General features: G+C 43.1%; 1 long non-coding RNA gene across 9 annotated transcripts in view; it reads left to right on the forward strand.

Moving 5' to 3' along the window:
- LOC102021975 overlaps window positions 1–17,672 on the forward strand; it is a 69,437-nt gene that overhangs the window by 25,302 nt on the left and 26,463 nt on the right. For 2 of the 9 annotated variants that reach the window (XR_001233618.1, XR_001233617.1), the window contains exon 2: window positions 15,188–15,317. This is a non-coding gene — a long non-coding RNA (uncharacterized LOC102021975). Of the gene's footprint in view, window positions 1–2,567; window positions 4,605–4,733; window positions 5,231–11,347; window positions 11,548–14,261; window positions 14,430–15,187; window positions 15,318–17,672 lie in introns of those variants that run through there. The other 7 variants (XR_001233612.1, XR_001233614.1, XR_001233613.1 and 4 more) reach the window with 7 other exon arrangements.

Raw genomic sequence — 17,672 nt, forward strand, 5'->3', positions numbered from 1 at the left:
CCATGTGGTGCCACCTTATTGCAAGGGACAGAAAGTGAAGACTCCCATATGCCCAGAAAAGAAAGGAGAACCAAATAATGGGGCACTTTTAGTGCATCTCCTACACATCATTCCTTTGTGGTGGTGGTGGATTATTTCTCTTCTGTAAATGAGGGAACTGAAGCCCACAAAGACGAGTTGACCAAAGCCACAGTGACAGACAATGGTGGCCCAGGATTTAAACCCGGGCAGTAGAGTTCATGTGTAAAACCCAACTAGAGCGCCTATAGTCAGCAGTGTTAGTTTCCTATGGCTACAGAAATTAGTATATTTAGGCCCCACGGAGATAATCTGGCATGGCCTCCCCATGCGAAGACCTTTAATTCAGTCATGCTTGCAAAGACTGCTTTGCCATATAAGATAACATGCTAGGTTCTGAGGATTAGAACGTACAGATTTTTGGCACCATTATGCAGCCTCCCACCGTCTCCATGAGAGCACTTGTTACTTGGATTCCAGTTGCCTTTGGTCTGTCCATTTCTTGGGGTCCTGTTTACCTTCTCCCTTGCAGAACAGCAATTTGTCCCTGTTCATCTTTTCTTCTGGAACTGAGCTCCCTAAAGGCAGGAATTGTGGCTGATTCACCATCCTCTCTGGGGAGCTGGATGCATACAAAATAACCTAATTGTGGAGTGATTCTATTGAGTGAACTAAAATTTCCCTTGAGGGCATCAGAAACTGCTGTGGCAAAGAAAGAGCCAGTGAATGGTGACACCCCAATAAACCACCTGTGCTTGAAGATGAGAAGCAAGTGATTAGCTGTTCAGGGCTTGTGTAAGACTGCTTTACCTTACCATTGCCTGCAGCCCACATGCTGAGCAGGTGAGAGTCGAGGAGAAAGTTGGCTGGGCTCTCACTAGTGCCTTTGATTCATTGACTTATTCAGCAAATGTTTATTGACTATCTCCACATGTTAATAACATCATTAGCTGGAGCAGCTGTGGCCTTAGGAACCTCTTTTTGGCGCCATGTGGGAAGATGTTAGGAGATGCTTATGTGTGCAGTCCACAGGCAAATTCCCAGCCAATGAGGAAGTATACAAAGAGGTTCAAAAGAGCTAGGCTCAAGTCCTAATGTTGCTGTTCCCTCGGACAAATCATATCTCTCTGGAGTGTCCACATGCACCTGTCACTGTATTGCCATATTGTTAAATTGTAATTACATACAATTTTAGCATATTCCATTCATAGGATGAGTTCCTTCAGGAGAGGACAGTCTATGCCACTGTTTTCTCGTTTACTTTCTTAGGACCTGGCATATCATAAACTCTTTGTAGGAGTAGTAATACTAGTGCTCATTATGTCTGAGCTCTGTATTATGTGTGTTCGTGGTAACTCCTTTCATCTTTGTAATATCTCTATGAATTAGGAGCTATTATTATCCACATTGTGCACTTGAGGAATCTTTGAGACACTGAGAGGTTAAGTAAGTTGTCTAAAGTTACACAGTTAACAAGTGGTAGAGAACATATAGTTGCGCAATTAGTAAATCGAAGGCCTCTGTACAAGTTCATGGTTTGAACTATTCCGTACAACACAATAGAATAAAGTATGAATTGAGGACCCTGAAAACCTTTAACTCCCATTTCGTGTGGGTCTCTAAAATACCTCTCTGCAGACTATAAAAAGGGACATCTCTGCTGTAGCAGTATGGATCAACACTGAGGCAGGCTGGGGTCTCCTAAGAGTGGCAGTTTGAATCCTGGCTCTGCCTTTTAAGTAACCCTGAGAAAGTTACCTAAATTCCTTAAATGTCGGTTTCCTAATAGGGCAAAAGGACACTAATATATATTTTGCAGGAAGAATAAAATAAAAATAAAAAAGTAAAAGAATAACTTATAGAAAAGTACTTGGCACAGAGATAGCTCTCTACAGAAAGTAGTGCATTTTAGAACATAATTGCTACAGTGTTGAATATTCCTCTTTAGAACATAGGTTAGTGGAGGAGCTAAACTGATCAACTTCTCAAGGATCAGCCCCCCCGCCCCATGTGTATATATAGACAGCCTTGCATAAATTGCTGGGAATGGGTGGAACATATATTGGAATGAGTAGCAACCAAGGAGTGAGGAAACATGTCCAAATACCAGCTCTGCCATCATCTTCCTGTGTGATCTGGCGTTTGGCAAGTCACCAATTATCCTTGGGGTTCCAAGATGAGAGAGTGGAATGGGAAGATCTCCAAGGCCTCAATGAATACTACCAGTATAGAAATTCCCAAGCCAAGTTCTTCAATGAGTGAAAATTCATTCGGTATCCACGTCTATCTACCAAAGAAGCAACTGTTTTCCCTTCCCACTGGCATTGCTAGGTATATGAAGTGCATACAGGTGAGAGGTATTTTTGCCCTGGCAAACTAGGTCCCTCCTTTCTCAAGCTGGCAAGTACTGTAGCTCCAAATACCCCCAATCTATCCTGGATAAAAATTTTTAGTCAACAAACAGGTAAGAAAATTGAACAAAATTAAAATATCCTATAAATTCATCACCCAGAGATGATCACTATGAAAATTTTGGCAGATATCCTTCCAGATACTTATCTATGAATTTTAATTAAAAATTAGACCCAGTTATATCACATTGGTACAAAAAAAACTCACCACAGAGCTTATATATAGGAGGTGTGCCTATGTCAGAAGTTGGGAGGTCAGGAAAAGCTACGCAAAAGAAATGTCTAGGTGATTTTTAGGACAAGTATGGGAGAGCCGAACAGTGTTCCATACAAAGGGAACAGCATGTGAGAAGACCCAGAGGCCTGGCACCCTGAGAACAGAAATAGGTTCTGTGCCACTAGAGTTTGCAGGGTAGGTAACAGAAGACGAACTACAGAGATGTGCAGGAAACAGATGCGGATTGGCATTAGTTTACTCAGGCTGTTACAACAAAATGCCATACACTGACTGACTACAAACAGCAGAAATTTGCTCTTCAGTTCTGGAGGATGGGAAGCCAAGATCAAGGACAGCTGGCAGCTTCTATGTCTGGTGAGGGCACCGGTTTGATAGATGGTGAACTCTTTTAGGCCTATTTTATAAGGGCCTATAATCACCTTCTAAAAGGTCCCACTTTCTAATGCCATCACTAGGGGTTTAGGTTTTACATATAAATTTTGGGAGAACATAAACATTCATATCATAGCTAAGTGACAAGATTGGTATTTTAAGATCACCCTGCCTTCAATGTAGAGAAGGGATTGAAGAGCAAGACATGAGTGAGTGACACATTAGGAAGCTACTACAATCTCCTAAGTGAAAAATATCACTGTGGCCAAGACTGGGTCAGCTTTAGTGGAAATGGAAAATGAATGAAAGGACATTAAAAAGGCAGGAAGGACAGGACTTAGTGACTGGATAGCAGAAGGATGGATAGAGGAAAGCTTTAAGAATGTCTCAAGTTTCTCTCTGACATGCGAATGTAAAGCCGAGTTGGATTTGGGACAGAAAGATGTGTTCAACTTGGGTCACGTTGAATGAGGTTCCCTTGGGACCTAAGTGGAGGTGTGAATATCTACTCAGCTGAGGTCTGGGCTGCATGTGGCTGTGGGCCCTGAAGACTTGGAGGGATGAGACAGCTCCAGGCACACCAATTCTCAAGGGATATGAAAGGGATTCGGCTGTAAAGAGGCTCCGAAGAAGCAGCCAGAGAGATGGGAAGAAAATCAGGGGTGCCTGCTATCACGGGAACCGAAGGAAAGGAGTCGGCCTTCAGTGCTTGCACATTCTGATGCAGACAGATCCCTCACACTTTCTCAGGGGCTGACCTCATTTAATCCTTTCAAAGACTGGTGAAATGGGGGTCATCACGATGCAATTTCAGAAGAGGAAACTAAAGACCACGGGGGGAAGGGGAGGCCAACTTTCCACAGTCATCAGGGTCGTTGGCACACTTCATTAGCCGTGTTTGAACCACTGACAAGCCGGGCACGTAGAATTCTACCGTGCCCTCCATTCACCTGTACCTTTGCCTAGCACTCTCCGACGGCTCACCTGCAACATTTCTAGTGCTCACAAGAACCACGACAGTGTGACTTTTACCTCAAGTAATATACAAAGGAGGTGCCAGCAAACCAAGAGCAAGTGTGTGGACTGGTCCAACATCACATATCCTAGCAGATGGCTGGGGTGGGCACTTCGATCTCCTGGTCCCCAGCCCTCGGCGGTGGCAGTACAGCAGGCGCGAAAGGAGGCGGTGTCTCGGGCGGGAACACCCCGAGGCGCCCCCCGCCCGGCGCTCGCCCCCGCGCATGCCTGGCCGCTGAGGCGTGAGAGCCACCGCCCCGGGCCCTCCCTCCCGCGCGCCTTGCACAACCAGCCCAGATAAGTGCTGCGTCTCTGGGCAATTACCGCCTTCCGCCGCCGGGGCTGGCTGGGCAGAGGGCCAGAGGCCGAGGGACTCGCAACCACCCAAGGAGAGAGGTGCCCGCCGAGCCTTCAGCCACCACTGCGGAGCGCGATTTCACAACACGGAGACGCGGGGCGGGGGCAGAGGGACGGCGCGGCGTTGTGACGTCACAAGCGACCGCGCCCCCAGGAAGCCCCATCAGGCCCCGCGCCCCCGGGAGAAAGCGGTGATGTTGGCGGCCGTCTTGCGTTTGTTGTGTTTCTGTTCTTTGTTGTCATCTCCTTGACTTCTCTTTCTTCCCTTCTGACATCTCTTTTCCTTTTCATCCCTTCCGGTCTTCTTTCTTCCTTTCCCTTGTTCTCTTTTTCTCTTCCTCTCCATTCTTCTCCCCGTTCATTTGTAATCTAAAAAAATTTTCAAATTACGTTTTTAATTGCACAGAAACATAAAACTTAGCATCTTAACTAAATTTTAAGTTCACATTTTTGTGCAACAGATTTAGAGCTTTTTCATCTTGTAAAACAAACTCTACGCCAATTGAACAACTCCGTATTCCCCGTAACGCCCTTAAGTGACCGCTGTTCTATTTTCTTTTTTCAGTTCCTCCTTTCCCCTTTTTATGCCTGCCCCCCGTTTATCTCTGCATTCTCTTTCTCTTCCGATATCTAACCTTTCTTCGGCTGCTGAAAACCCTAATGGCCCCGCTGCACCCTTGGCAGCCCTCTCCAGCCCCTGCCGGGCTGGGCCAGAAGGCCTGTCAGCGAGGCTGTTAGAGGGCCGGTGAATCATCATTCCTCCCCCGTGTGTCAGGGCCAGTGGGCGGCCCCTGGAAACCTCACCTGGCGTTTGCTGGTAGGCAAACATGTCCTGCAAGAAACTCCTGCCAGGGGGAGTTAATTAGAGAGGCTTTGAGTCCCGCAGAGTCAGAGGGTCGGGCTGGGAGCCCCTCTCTCCTCTGGACCTTCCCCAGCCCTGGGGCTCCCCTTCTAGACACTATGAGACAGCCATGATGTTGCTGTGGATGATGGTGATAACTTGGACTGATACAAAACTTCGCAGTTTACAAAGCTCTTCCATAGACATGATCTCATTCTTATTCTCACAGCCATCCTGGGAGGTACTCCTCTTTATTCCCATTTTACAGGTGAAGAAATTGAGGCTCAGAAAGGCGAAGGGATTTGCCTACCTATGACCACAAAGTTGCTAAGCTGACAACATAGAAATATAGATCTGTATCATCACCCACCCCTTTCCCGTGACACACACTTGCTAGGTCTAAGTTTAAAACATTTTTAAAAAATCATTGTTCTCTCTTACATGTTGCCATTGCAACTTATTTAGACCCCTTAAGAGTAGGTGAGTTTGAGTGTGGGGGAGCAACAAAGAGTGAACCAATGTGGACGCATTTGATGGTATGCATCACAAGTACACAATAGCTAATACCCAAGCAGTGAAGAGATTTTTAAAAATCAAATAGCGTTCCCACTAAGATGCTTCCAGGTTGTCTGAAATTTTGACTTTCCATACAGGGAATGTATTGCTAAAACAGGGGACTTGTGAGTATGGCTGCAGCTGCAGATCTTCCCTCCTCTTCTGAGTGGAATCTGTTTGGTGAGATGGTTCACATTTGAGAATATTCTACTTCAGTTTGCTTACAATACGTGGTGTGGAAATACTTTTTAGCATCTTGGATAGTTTTGGTAGATTAGTAATGTTCACCCACATCCAATACTTAGAGAAGTACATAAATACTTCTGGGTACATGGAAGATATACTTCCCTGTCGTCTTGAAGTAAAGCATGGTGGTATTATTTTGGGCCAGTAAGTGTAGTTAGAAATGATATTTGTCACTGTGGGCTGGATCATTAAAATGCTGGTGCTCAACTGGTGCCGCTGCTGCTGCTGTTCATGTTGTTCTCCTTTGTATGACCAAGTAGGCCACACACTCCAGGATACTTGAGCTGTTTTGGACTGTGAACATAGAAATAAGTAAATTTTGATGCATGAAGCCACTCAGATTTGGGCTGTTACTATAGCTTAATCTAGCCTAGTCTGACCAGTAAAGAACACCACTCAATGAGTGCTTAGTAAATTTAAAAAATGTAACTTTCATCTTTTGGAACAAGATTTAAATAAAGACAAAAATTCATATCTACAATTTACTAAAAATTAGATTTGATTTACATCGTCTTCCCTTAATATCTTTTATCATATTTTAAAAAGTGTTTCAAAGCGCCTCATTGAGATATAATTGACATGTAATAAACTCCCCATATTTAAGTTGTACAATTTGATATACTGTATTTTGCTATATATGTGAAATCATTGCCACAGTTATGGTAGTGAATCTGTCCGTTACCCACAAAAGGGTCCCTTTGAAATCCCTCCTTCATCCCTTCCCATGGTCCTCACAAAATCATTAAGCAAACGTTGATCTGCTTTGACCACCATAGCTTAATTTGTATTTGCTAAAAGTTTATGTAAATAGAATCTTACAGTGTCTAACTCATTTTTTCTGCCTTCTAACTAAATCTCATTCTTTCAGAGTAATCCAGATTATTGCCTGTGACAGTAGCTCATTTTTTTTACTTTTCTGAGTATCATTTCATTGTATGAATATACAACCATTTCTTTATCCATTTCTCTGTTGATGAACTTTGGTTGTTTCTAGGTGTTAGCATTTCCAATAAAGTTGCTTGTGAACATTTGTGGACAAGATTTTGTGAATATGTGCTTTAATTTCTCTTGGGATACCTGTGATAGGGATGACTGGATCACATGGTAGGTGGTGTATGATTAACTTTTACAAAAACTGCCAAAATTTTTTAAAATGTGGTTCTACCATACATTCCCATCTTTGGTGTATAGTGGGAGTTCTAGTTTCTCCAAATTCTTGTCAATGCTTTGTATGGCAGACTACTTTTTTTATTTCATCAATTTAAGCAACCATGATTCTTCTTTTTGTCTCGGCATTTGTATGTTCTGGATATTTCATTATGGGAGATGGTACAAAGAATAAATGGAATTATATGATATCTAGACTGGCTTCTTGCTCTTAACCTAACATTTTTAAGGTTCATTCATGTTATACATGTTATAGCACAATTCAGTGCTTCATTCCTTTCTCTGTCTGAATAATACCACATTTTGTTTATTCGTCAGTTGATAGACATTTGGGGCTTTTCTGCATATAGCTATTGTGAAGAGTGCTGCTATGAACACTTCTGTATAGGCTTTTCTTTAAATACCTATTTTCAGTTATTTGGGGTATACACCTAGGAGTGGGGTTACTTGATCATATGATAATTTCATGGTTAGCTTTTTGAAAACCTGCCAGATTTTCTACAGAGGCTGCTTCATTTTATATTTGCATAAGTAAGGCACAAAGATTCCAATTCCTCCATTTCTTTGCTAACAGTTATTTTCCATTTTTTAAATAATAGCTATCCTAATGATTGTAAAGTGGTAGATTCTTTCATTGCTTTTGTTTTTTAAAGACAGTTTCACTGTGTGTACAATTCTAGGTTGCCAATATTTAATGTAGGATTAAACATTTTGCCCTACTCTGGTCTAGTTTGAAATGCTCCCAATAACAAATCTGCTGTCATCTTTTTTCCACTGTACATAATGTGTCTCTTTCTCTGATTGCCTTGTAGAGTTTCTCTTTATCATTTGTTGTGATGTGCCTTGGTGTAGTTTTATTCTTATTTCTTCTCTTTTGGATTCATTGGGCTTCTTGGATCTCTGCATTTATACTTTCCAACATAATTGGGAATTCTAAGTTATTACATTTATTTTTAACTGATACATGAGAATATATTAATGAAGTAACCCACGGTGTTTCAATAAAATTGGGAAATTGTTTAACATTAACTCTTAAAGGTTTTTATTGAGATAATGTACATAGCACGATTCATCTTTTAAAAGTATCCAAATTATATTATTATATGTGTACATGATGTGTGTCCATCACCAAAATCAATTACATTTTGTCTTTTTGAGAGAGGGTTTCGCTATGCAGTTCAGCCTCCCCTTGAACTCACATTGTAGCTAGGCTGGCCTCGAACTCATGCCATCCTCCTGCCTCAGCCTCCTGAGTGCTGGGATTACAGGCGTACACCACCACGCCCAGCATCACCAAAATCAGTTTTAAAGCATGTTTGTTACCCCAAAGAAAAATTCTGTTCGTTTTAGCCATCAGTTTTCAATTCCCCCGACTCCTGCTTATGCCTCTCCAGGTGACCACTGTTTATTTTCTGTCTTTTATATTTGCCTATTTTAGATATTTCAAATTAAGAAGTCATATATGTGGTCATTGGCAATTATTTCTTTAAACTTTTTCTGTACTATCTTCCTTTAAGTATTCTCATTTGCTTAAAATATACATATATATTGTCTTGTGAGACAGGGTTTCACTGTGCAGTTCTTGCTGGCCTTGAACTCACTTCGTAGCCCATGTTGGCTTCGAACTTACAGCAATCCTCCTGCCTCAGCCCCCTGAGTGCTGGGATTATAGGCGTGTGCCACCACACTCAGTTTGATGACAAATTTTAAATGAGCACTCAATACTGTTTGGCAATGCTACCACCCTTCTCTATGTGCTCACTTCCCACCCACCAGAGTTATCACTTCTGTCTTTACTTCCTTCTTCCCCCACTTACTGAGGACCATCATTACTGACTATCCCATCCTCACCTCAAATTTCCCTGAAAAAATGGAGGCAATTGGACAGAAAATCTTTATATTCCCACCATGCCCCCACTTTGGTGGAATTTGTGTTTATGTTCCCTGCCTGTCTTTGTATTGCTGTGGAAGAAGCATGATTCATTTTGCTTTTTACCAAAATTTACCACTTCACTTGTGAGCCAGATCCTCTGGTCTCTTGCTTTCTCAAAGGACTTTGCTTCTGTAATTCTTCTGCCATCTTGGCTGTATCTCATTTCTTTCTCTCCACTTAGGTCATTGCCAAAAAAAGTGGTATATATTTTTGTCTACTGAGGTAGACATACATCTACCTCAGTATGTCCAGTGTTTGCAGAGCCTTCCTTTAACCCTGTGTCTTCCTGCAGCTGTTGTCCCTTTTCTCCACTGTCCTTCACAATAATCTTTTCCAGAGAGTTGTCATCTGTCCCTACTTCCTTGCCTCCAGTTCTCTGCTGAGCTCTCTGCAACTGTGTTTCTCTTTCCTCTAGCCCTGAAGGATGGGTTTCACAAAGTCCGTGATGACCTCCAGTGGTCGCTTTATCACTTCTCTGTCCTTACTTGATTTCTAGAAGCATTTGATACAGTTAACCACACCCTTCTTGAGCTGCTTTTTACTTGGCTTCTGGAATATATCTTTTAAATTACCCCTTTGTGATCTCTTTAGCTAGCTGCTTCATTAGCTGCTTGACTTTTAAATGTCAGAGAGCTACAAGTCTTGCCACAGCTCTTCTGTAGCTCTATTTTCTCTCCTTGTAGCCTCTTCTAGTCTAAGGCTTCAGATATTATCTCTGTACCAGTACCTCTGAAAACTCTAACTCCAGCTCTGTGTACCTCTCAAAACTTCAAATTCACATATACCCAAACTCATATTTGATATCTCCTCTTGGATGTTGAATGTGCCTCAGACCTATCCCCAATCTTGCTTTCCCATCCACCAAGTAAATAACACTTATGCAGAGACGTGATCTGGCCTAAAATCTTGAGACTATCTTTGATTTCTTGATTTCCTTACCCAGCACCCTCAAATTCTGTCTGACATCCCTGTGACTGTTAAACCTGATTGTGTCAACTCAATTGGCCTGTGAACCACCCCGGGAATTGGTGGAGCACACTTCTGGGTGGGTCATGGAGGCATCTGGTCTCTCCCCCGTTCCTTTCTGGTGCGGTTCCCCTGCTCTGTTTTTCAGCTGGCACTAACTTAAGTATCTTTGTTCTACCATGCTCATGTACCTTCATGTTCCTAAAGCCTTAGTGCCTGCTGGCCGAGGACTGAATCCCGTAAAACTGTAAGCTAAATTAACCCCTCCTCCTTTAAGCTGGAGGTGTCAGGTACTGTGTGTAGCAGCAGGAAAGCTGACTAATACAGTCCCCTAGAACTAATCAGGATTGGAAACTTCTCTTCATTATCACTCTTATACCTTAGTCCCACCCAATATCAACTCTTACCTATAATGGGAAGCAGCTCTTCATAGTCTCTGTCCTGTTGCCCTACTTTCCATTGTCTACTCAGGACCAGGATGATTATTGAAAGTGTTAATTAGATCATGCCAACTGTGATGGTTAATTTTATGTGTCAGCTTGACGGGGCTAAGGGATGCCGGGCAAACATTCTTTCTAGGTATCTGTAAAATTAGCATTTGAACCAGTAGGTAGAAAAGATCTACCCTCACCAGTGTGGATATGCATCATCCAGTGCATTAAGGGCCTAAGTGGAAAAAAAGTGGAAAAGGGTAAATTTCTCTTCCCTTTTGGACCTGGGACATCCATTTTCTCCTCCTTTAAGGCATTGACTCTCCTGGTTCTTGGACCTCTGGATTTGGGCTGGAGCTTAATTGGCTCTCCTCATCTTCAGGCTTGGACTGGAACTATACCACTAACTTTCCTGCACCACCAGCTAGCAGAGAGCAGGTCGTGGGACTTCTCAGCATCCAAAATCACACGAGCCAATCCTTCATAATAAATTTCTCTGTGTATCTCTATATACCCTAATGGATCTATTTCTCTGGAGCACCCTGACTATTATACCAACTCTTCTGCTTAAAACTCTTAAGTGGCTTTTCTGTGCACCAAGAACAAAGTCCAAATTCTTTCACCTGGTCTACAAACCTCTCTGTTACCTAGCTTCTGTCTACTTCTGTCTGTTTCCAGCTTCTTTTCAAGTCACTCCCTTCCTCATCTAAGCTCAGTTACTCTGACCTTCTTTCTGTCCATTTATCACAGACTTTTTCCAGCCTGAAGGTTTTTTCACTTTTTCATTTTTTCCAGCCTGAAGGATTGGAATTCTTTTCTTCCAGATCAACCCACATGTAGTACCTGAAAATCTCAAGACCTCAAAGAGAAGCTTTTGGAGACAGCACTTTTAGAATCAAGTAGGGAAGTAGTTATTGAGGGGCAACCTGTTACCCTCATGTACAGACTGTCCAGGGGATCAGTTTTGTTGCTGGAGCAGGCTTGGGGATGGAGACGTGAGTACAGTTTGGATATGTTGAAATGGTGGTGCCTGTTGGGTGTGTGTAAGTCTGCAGCCCACAGAAAGATTTGGACTAGGTTTAGAAACTTAGGGATCAGCATCAGCATCAGCATCAGCCCAGAGTAGTGGAAGCTGTGGTGGAAGATGAGATCACTCAGAGAGTAAGGGGTGCATCCATAGCAGAGTCACAATCCTGGATGACACCTCGGAGCTCTGAGCCTCTATGAGACTCTGACATGTGTCTGTGTGGCCAAAATTAAGTCATCAACCAATGTTCCCAGTGGGAACCAACAGTCACTGGCATAATCCAGAAGGAAAGGAGGAAGGAAGGAAGGGAGAAAGGGAAGGAGGGAGGGAGGAAGACATGAATGACATGTGGCAACAACTTCAAGGTTTTCAATTTCAGCCATGCTCCTAGTGGCACTTGTCAGTATTTTTACTCATCCTTTTACTTCTTACAACAGTATTCATGCCACATTTTTATTTTTCCACACCCCTTCTTGTATGTCCCATTCATAAAGCAACTGAGACCAGCAAGTGTGAATTTCCTTCAAATCCAACGATCCTGAGACTAGGGTGACCAATACATCCTGGTTTACCTAGGACTTTCCTAGGTTTGACAATGTAAGTTCCATGTCCAAAGAAACCTCTCCATTCTGAGAAAACCAGTGTGGTGGGTTAACCTACCTGAGACTCAAATTACATGACTTCTCAGAGGATGTTTCCATGAGATTGAATAGTGACGTGCATTTACCAGTGGCCTTCTCTGTGACACACCCTTGTTTCTGTTCTTCCTCATCTCTGCTTCACTCTCCTTGTCCCATACTGCTGCTCCCTAATAAAATAGTAGCCCAGCAGCCTTGTACCTGGGGCTCTGCTTTCTGGGGAGCCTAGATTAAGTCAAAGCAGTAGCATGACTGCTATTCTGATGATATGCCTAGGTGTCATGGCAGTGGGAATAGGATTGTGAATTCATCAAGAGAAGAGTTTCTCTGCAATTCACATAAGTTACTTGTGAGCCCAACCAAGGCCTCATCTATTCATGTGGGCTATGCTCCTGCTGGCCCTTTTCTCTCACCATATCCCACCTATAATTCATTGCCCAGTCATACTGTGCCATGTTCAGTTCCTGCCACAAGCCGTAGTGCTCTGGACCCCAGCCTTTGCTCATTCCTGGAATGTCCTCCTCACCTTCTTGTGAGCAAATCCTCCTGGTCCCTCAAGAGTCAGCTCAAGCACCACATTCCCTCGGAGCCTGCCAATCCTCCCAGCCAAGGGTGGGGAGAACCCCCTCTTCTCTAACTAATGCTTATCTCTACCCCTCTGTTTCCACATTGTTGTATTTATTACCTCCTTCCTCACTAGAATATGAGCTCCATGAAGGCAGGGATTTGGTAAATGAAGGGATGAATTCTTGCAGCAGCTTTGTGAGGTCAGTTGTGGTGACCCTGTGTCCAATTACAAGAAGAAAAATTAAGACTAACAGAAGAGAAGAAATATGGGAGATTAAAGGCAGAGCCAGGCCAGGGGCTCTTTCTGTCCTACTTTGTTTCTCCAGACAAAATATTCATGGCTTTTTCAAGCACTGTGATTAGAGGGCAGCCAGGGACTAGAGTGAGAATCTCAGGGGACTTCCAGCCCAGTCCTGGCCAGGCTTCCCTCCTGTCTGCAGGGCAAGCTCCCAGCTCTATCGCTGCCCAGATGTCTCCTGCTGCCAACTCTACAAGGCTGCTGCAGGCTTCCACCTGCTCCAATTTTCAGCTCTCCTTTTGTTTTGATGTTGGAAATGCCCTCAATTTCCTGTAAGTTCAGCTCTATATTTAAAATGATTACAACACCAAACCAAACCAGAAACTATCCAGCATTGCTAGGTGTTTGTGGCGGAGAACTCCCATGTTCTTTAACCTGCCATCTTACCAGCAGTTAATTTCTCTCTTGTGTTTAGCCTTCATCTCTTCCCATACTCTCATTCCACTTTAGAGTGGTTTCTCCAAAGGTGAAAGGCAGATGTGTACAGAAACCCAAAGGGTTGCCTCTCCCAACCCTACATTTATTACGGAAGCTACCCTAGAGAGAATTGATCTGGGACTGAAGATTTGGAGTTGGTGCTTTCCAGTCAAGGAGGTTGCTTGCAGTGTCCTGTGAAAAGATGTGGGTCAGGGGTGGGGAGATCAGATTCACGCCCAGTGTGGGCCCTTCCCAAGCCCATTGCCAGCCCCTTGGCTCTCTGCTATCTACACAATCAAGTCCATACTCCCTGGCCTGGCCATCAGGCCTTTTTTTTACCTGCCCTGTTGACCTCTCCAGGTTTACCTCCCCTTCAACTAGCCATATGAACTACCTGACATTTCTCAGGTGTTAGCCCATCTTTCCTGCCTCCAGACTTTGCTTCATGCTTTCTCTCCACCCTTTTGTCCAATATTTTGCCCCACAACTTCCTTGACCAGGTCTAATATCATCTCCCAGGAAGATAGAAGCATTGTTCTTGTACTAGATGTTCCATAGCCTGAGTCTTGCCTTTCCTGTGGCCTTGTTGAGCATATTTTACAGTTGCCATGGTCCATGTCTGTATAGTCCTGAGAAGAAGACAACTTCACAGCATGTCACTTTGGTGTTTTGTTTGCAGTGCTTAGGATGGAATCCAGGGCCTAATGCATGCTAGGCACACATGTTTGCTGAGTGGCACCCCCTGCCCTTTGTTCTTGGCAGGTACTCAAACCATTTGTGTAGAGTGATGAGAACAGGTGGATGTATGGAGACCTTACCAAAGTAGTTGCTTTTCCTGGTCACTGGGCAGTGACCATCATGTGGCCCTTGTGAACTTAATGGATGGTGACTGTGAGGTTGCTCTCAAATTTTTCATCCAGAGGCTCAGAGGTAACAGGGAGCACAAGTTTTCTGTTTTTTTGTTTTGTTTTGTTTTGTTTTGTTTTGTTTTGTTTTGTTTTTTTTTTTGGTTTTTCTCCAGTACCAGGAACCGAACTCATGACCTTGGACTTGCCAGGCAGGCGCTTTTGCCACTGAGCTAAATCCCCAGCCCCGGGAGCACAAGTTTTCTATGAATGAAACAGAGTTTCCTAGAAGAGGCAAGATACTGCATCCTGAAAGATCCCTTGGCCACCATTATTCCATTGGCTAGATCATGCAGCCACCCTGGCACCTCCACCAGACAATACTTCAGAATGGGAGAATAACTGATGGTGGAGGGATTTTCAAGTACAATGTTGGCACAATGAGTTTAATTCTGGCATGATGAGTTTAGCCCCTAACTCCTATATCAGGTATACATCCACCTTAGAACCAGCTCCTGGTATAGAACTTAAATGAATAAATGAACCCTCCAAATTAAAGTTAGAAAGACCCATAGTGCTCACTACATCTGATGTACATTTTATGAAAAAATAAGTAATAGTAATAACTATTTATTGAGAGTTGACTTTGACAGGTACCATAGTGAGCACTTTACACACTGAACAATAATGTGAGGTGAAAGTTATCATCCCTACTTTATACACAGGAGATAAATAGGGAAGGCACAGAGAAATTATATAACCTGAACTGGCAAGTACAAAACCAGCTGTGCTCAGAGCCCCTGGCTAACCCTGTGATTTACTGTTTCTCATTGCCTCTGGAAGGAATGGAGACTCACAAAGGCAGTCACTTTCCTGGGGCCCCAGCCTCTTGGAGATAGGATGACCAACTTATCCAGAGGCGTCTTCATCCCTGAGCCTTCTAAGATACTTGGCTACAAAACACCATGAAAAGGTAAAAGAATTTCAAGTGCATTCTAAGAGCCATATCCTTCCTCTTGCTGTGTAGACAGGGAGCCTGCACTCAAAGACCCATCCAGGAAGAAAGATTTGATCTCTTGGGCAGGATCGACTTCCCATGGAGACGCCTATTTGAGTTGAAGCTCTGGTATGAAGTAAGACTTGTTTAAGGCAGTTAAAAGCTGCAATCCCCATTGTGTCGAGTGGTGACAGTATAATCCTCCCTGATAATTTCATTCCTTCTCCAAACTCCCCTCCATTATGCATCCTTAAAATGTGACTTCAGATGCCTCTTTAGGTTTCTAGTCCGATAAGTGCAGGGGGATTTGGCAAGAAGGGGAGAGGGCAAGGATGGCGTTATTGTACTTGGATCACACAGAGATGCTTCCCACGGAAACAGCTCTCCGCCCCATCTGGTTTTTAATTTTTGTTTGTTTTTGCCAGAGATATTTGGTTTTGCTTTTTTAAAATTATAAAGTATATGAGATATGATAAACAATATGACAAATGTTAAAATTTTTAAAATATTTATTTTATTTTATTTAAATTTTTAAAATAGTACAGTAAAAGGTACGCTGCCATTAGTCCCCTTCTTTTATTACTTGTAATTAAGAGGTTGAGGTCATTTACTACTTGCTTACTCTAAAGTACAGGTCATAAACAAAAGGCAGGATAAAGCCTTGGTTCTTTATCTTTGTTTATGTACTTTTTGGAATGATAAATTTATTCTCAAGCATTCTCCAAAGGAATATGCTTGTTATGCCCAATGCCATAGTGGGAAAGGCGGGCAGGCTGAGCTTTGCTGGAACTGCTACTTGGGGTACCTACGCATGTCTTCTCTCACAGGGCAGGCTTCTTACATGGAAGCTCAGCGCTCCCAGAGGACATTTCAAGAGACTCAGGTAGAAGCAGCCAGAAGCCTCAAAAGTTATATATAGCATCATTTCTGCCATATTCTGTTGATTATAAAATGAGGCCCTGGACTGGCTCAGTTTCAAGGGGGACGGTAGTACACAAGCATGTGAACACTGGGCGGTATAGGGCACTGAGATCTTATAGCTACATGGGGCATAAAGCCAAAGACCCTCCTAGCACCTTGGAATGTACTTGGAATGTAGAAGGGTCTGGCTACCCTTAGTTCTGGGTGGGAGTTGACTACAGAAAACACGGCCATGCTCTAGGTGTCCACAGTTTCCCTCAAGGCCAGCACACTGTGGACATCTCCATTGTGAACAAGGCCAACGGTGCATTACCAAGCTTCTGCAACGTTGGATGCCAACTCGCTGCTGGGTGGTATCTCACAAGCTCTGGCTTAAGATGAACACCTGCACTGAGAACACCTCGGAGAGCTTGGCCTTGACCTGTTTAAACATTTGAGGAGAGCCTGGTTCTGAGATCTAGGCCATTCCCTGACCCCGAAGAAACAGCTCCTCAGGACTCACAGGGGTTTGTGGATGCACTAACATTACCATTGCTGTGTGCCCATAATGATGGCTTTGAATGGCTGAAATATTTCACCCAAAACTGGGCGTGGTGGCACACGCCTGTAATCCCGGCACTTGGGAGGCTGAAGCAGGAAGATTGTTGCAAGTTTGAGACCAGCCTGGGCTACAAAGTGAGCTCAAGCCCAGCCTGAACTGCATAGTGAGACCCTGTCTCAAAAAAGGCAAAATAAAATATTTCATCCAGTGAATAGAGCCCATTTTGCTCCACTGTTTCCATGCTATCACTTGCATTTTTATTATTTACAAATAATACTGTATATTTTTGTACACAAATCCTTTTTATTTTGTTGAATTCTTAATATCAATTTTAATATCAATTTTCAAGAGCAGAATAGACTTTTGGATCTTGATGGATATTATCAACTTGCTTCCCCCAAAGCAGTGAACAGTTTCCATTGGTACAGAAATGTATTGTGCATATCAGTACAGTACATATATTTTTGCAGCTCAGTGGCAGAGACAATTATCATTTTACTTGTTTTTGCTAATTTTGTATGTGTAAAACTCAACTTAAGGTTGCTTTGGATTTTTCCCCTATTCTGTTCTAAGTTGTCAGTTTTTCCCTTTCATATCAGCTCTAGCATTTTTAAAGCAATGATATATATATATTTAATAACCACCTTGTTCTTTCATATATTTGTTTGATTATTTTGGTAGTACTGGAGATAGCACCCAGGGTCCTTGCAGTGAACAACATCTTTAACCGTTTTTACTTTGAGACAGAGTATCCCTAAGTCATTAAGTTGTCCGTGCTGGGCTCCAACTTGCAGTTCTTCTGTGTTTGGAATTACAGTGTAGGAATAACAGGTATATGCCACCACACCTGGCTCTGCTCTGCTCTGCTC

Source organism: Chinchilla lanigera, unplaced genomic scaffold, assembly GCF_000276665.1.
Source record: "Chinchilla lanigera isolate Chin_1 unplaced genomic scaffold, ChiLan1.0 scaffold00018, whole genome shotgun sequence".
Lineage (NCBI taxonomy): Eukaryota > Metazoa > Chordata > Mammalia > Rodentia > Chinchillidae > Chinchilla > Chinchilla lanigera.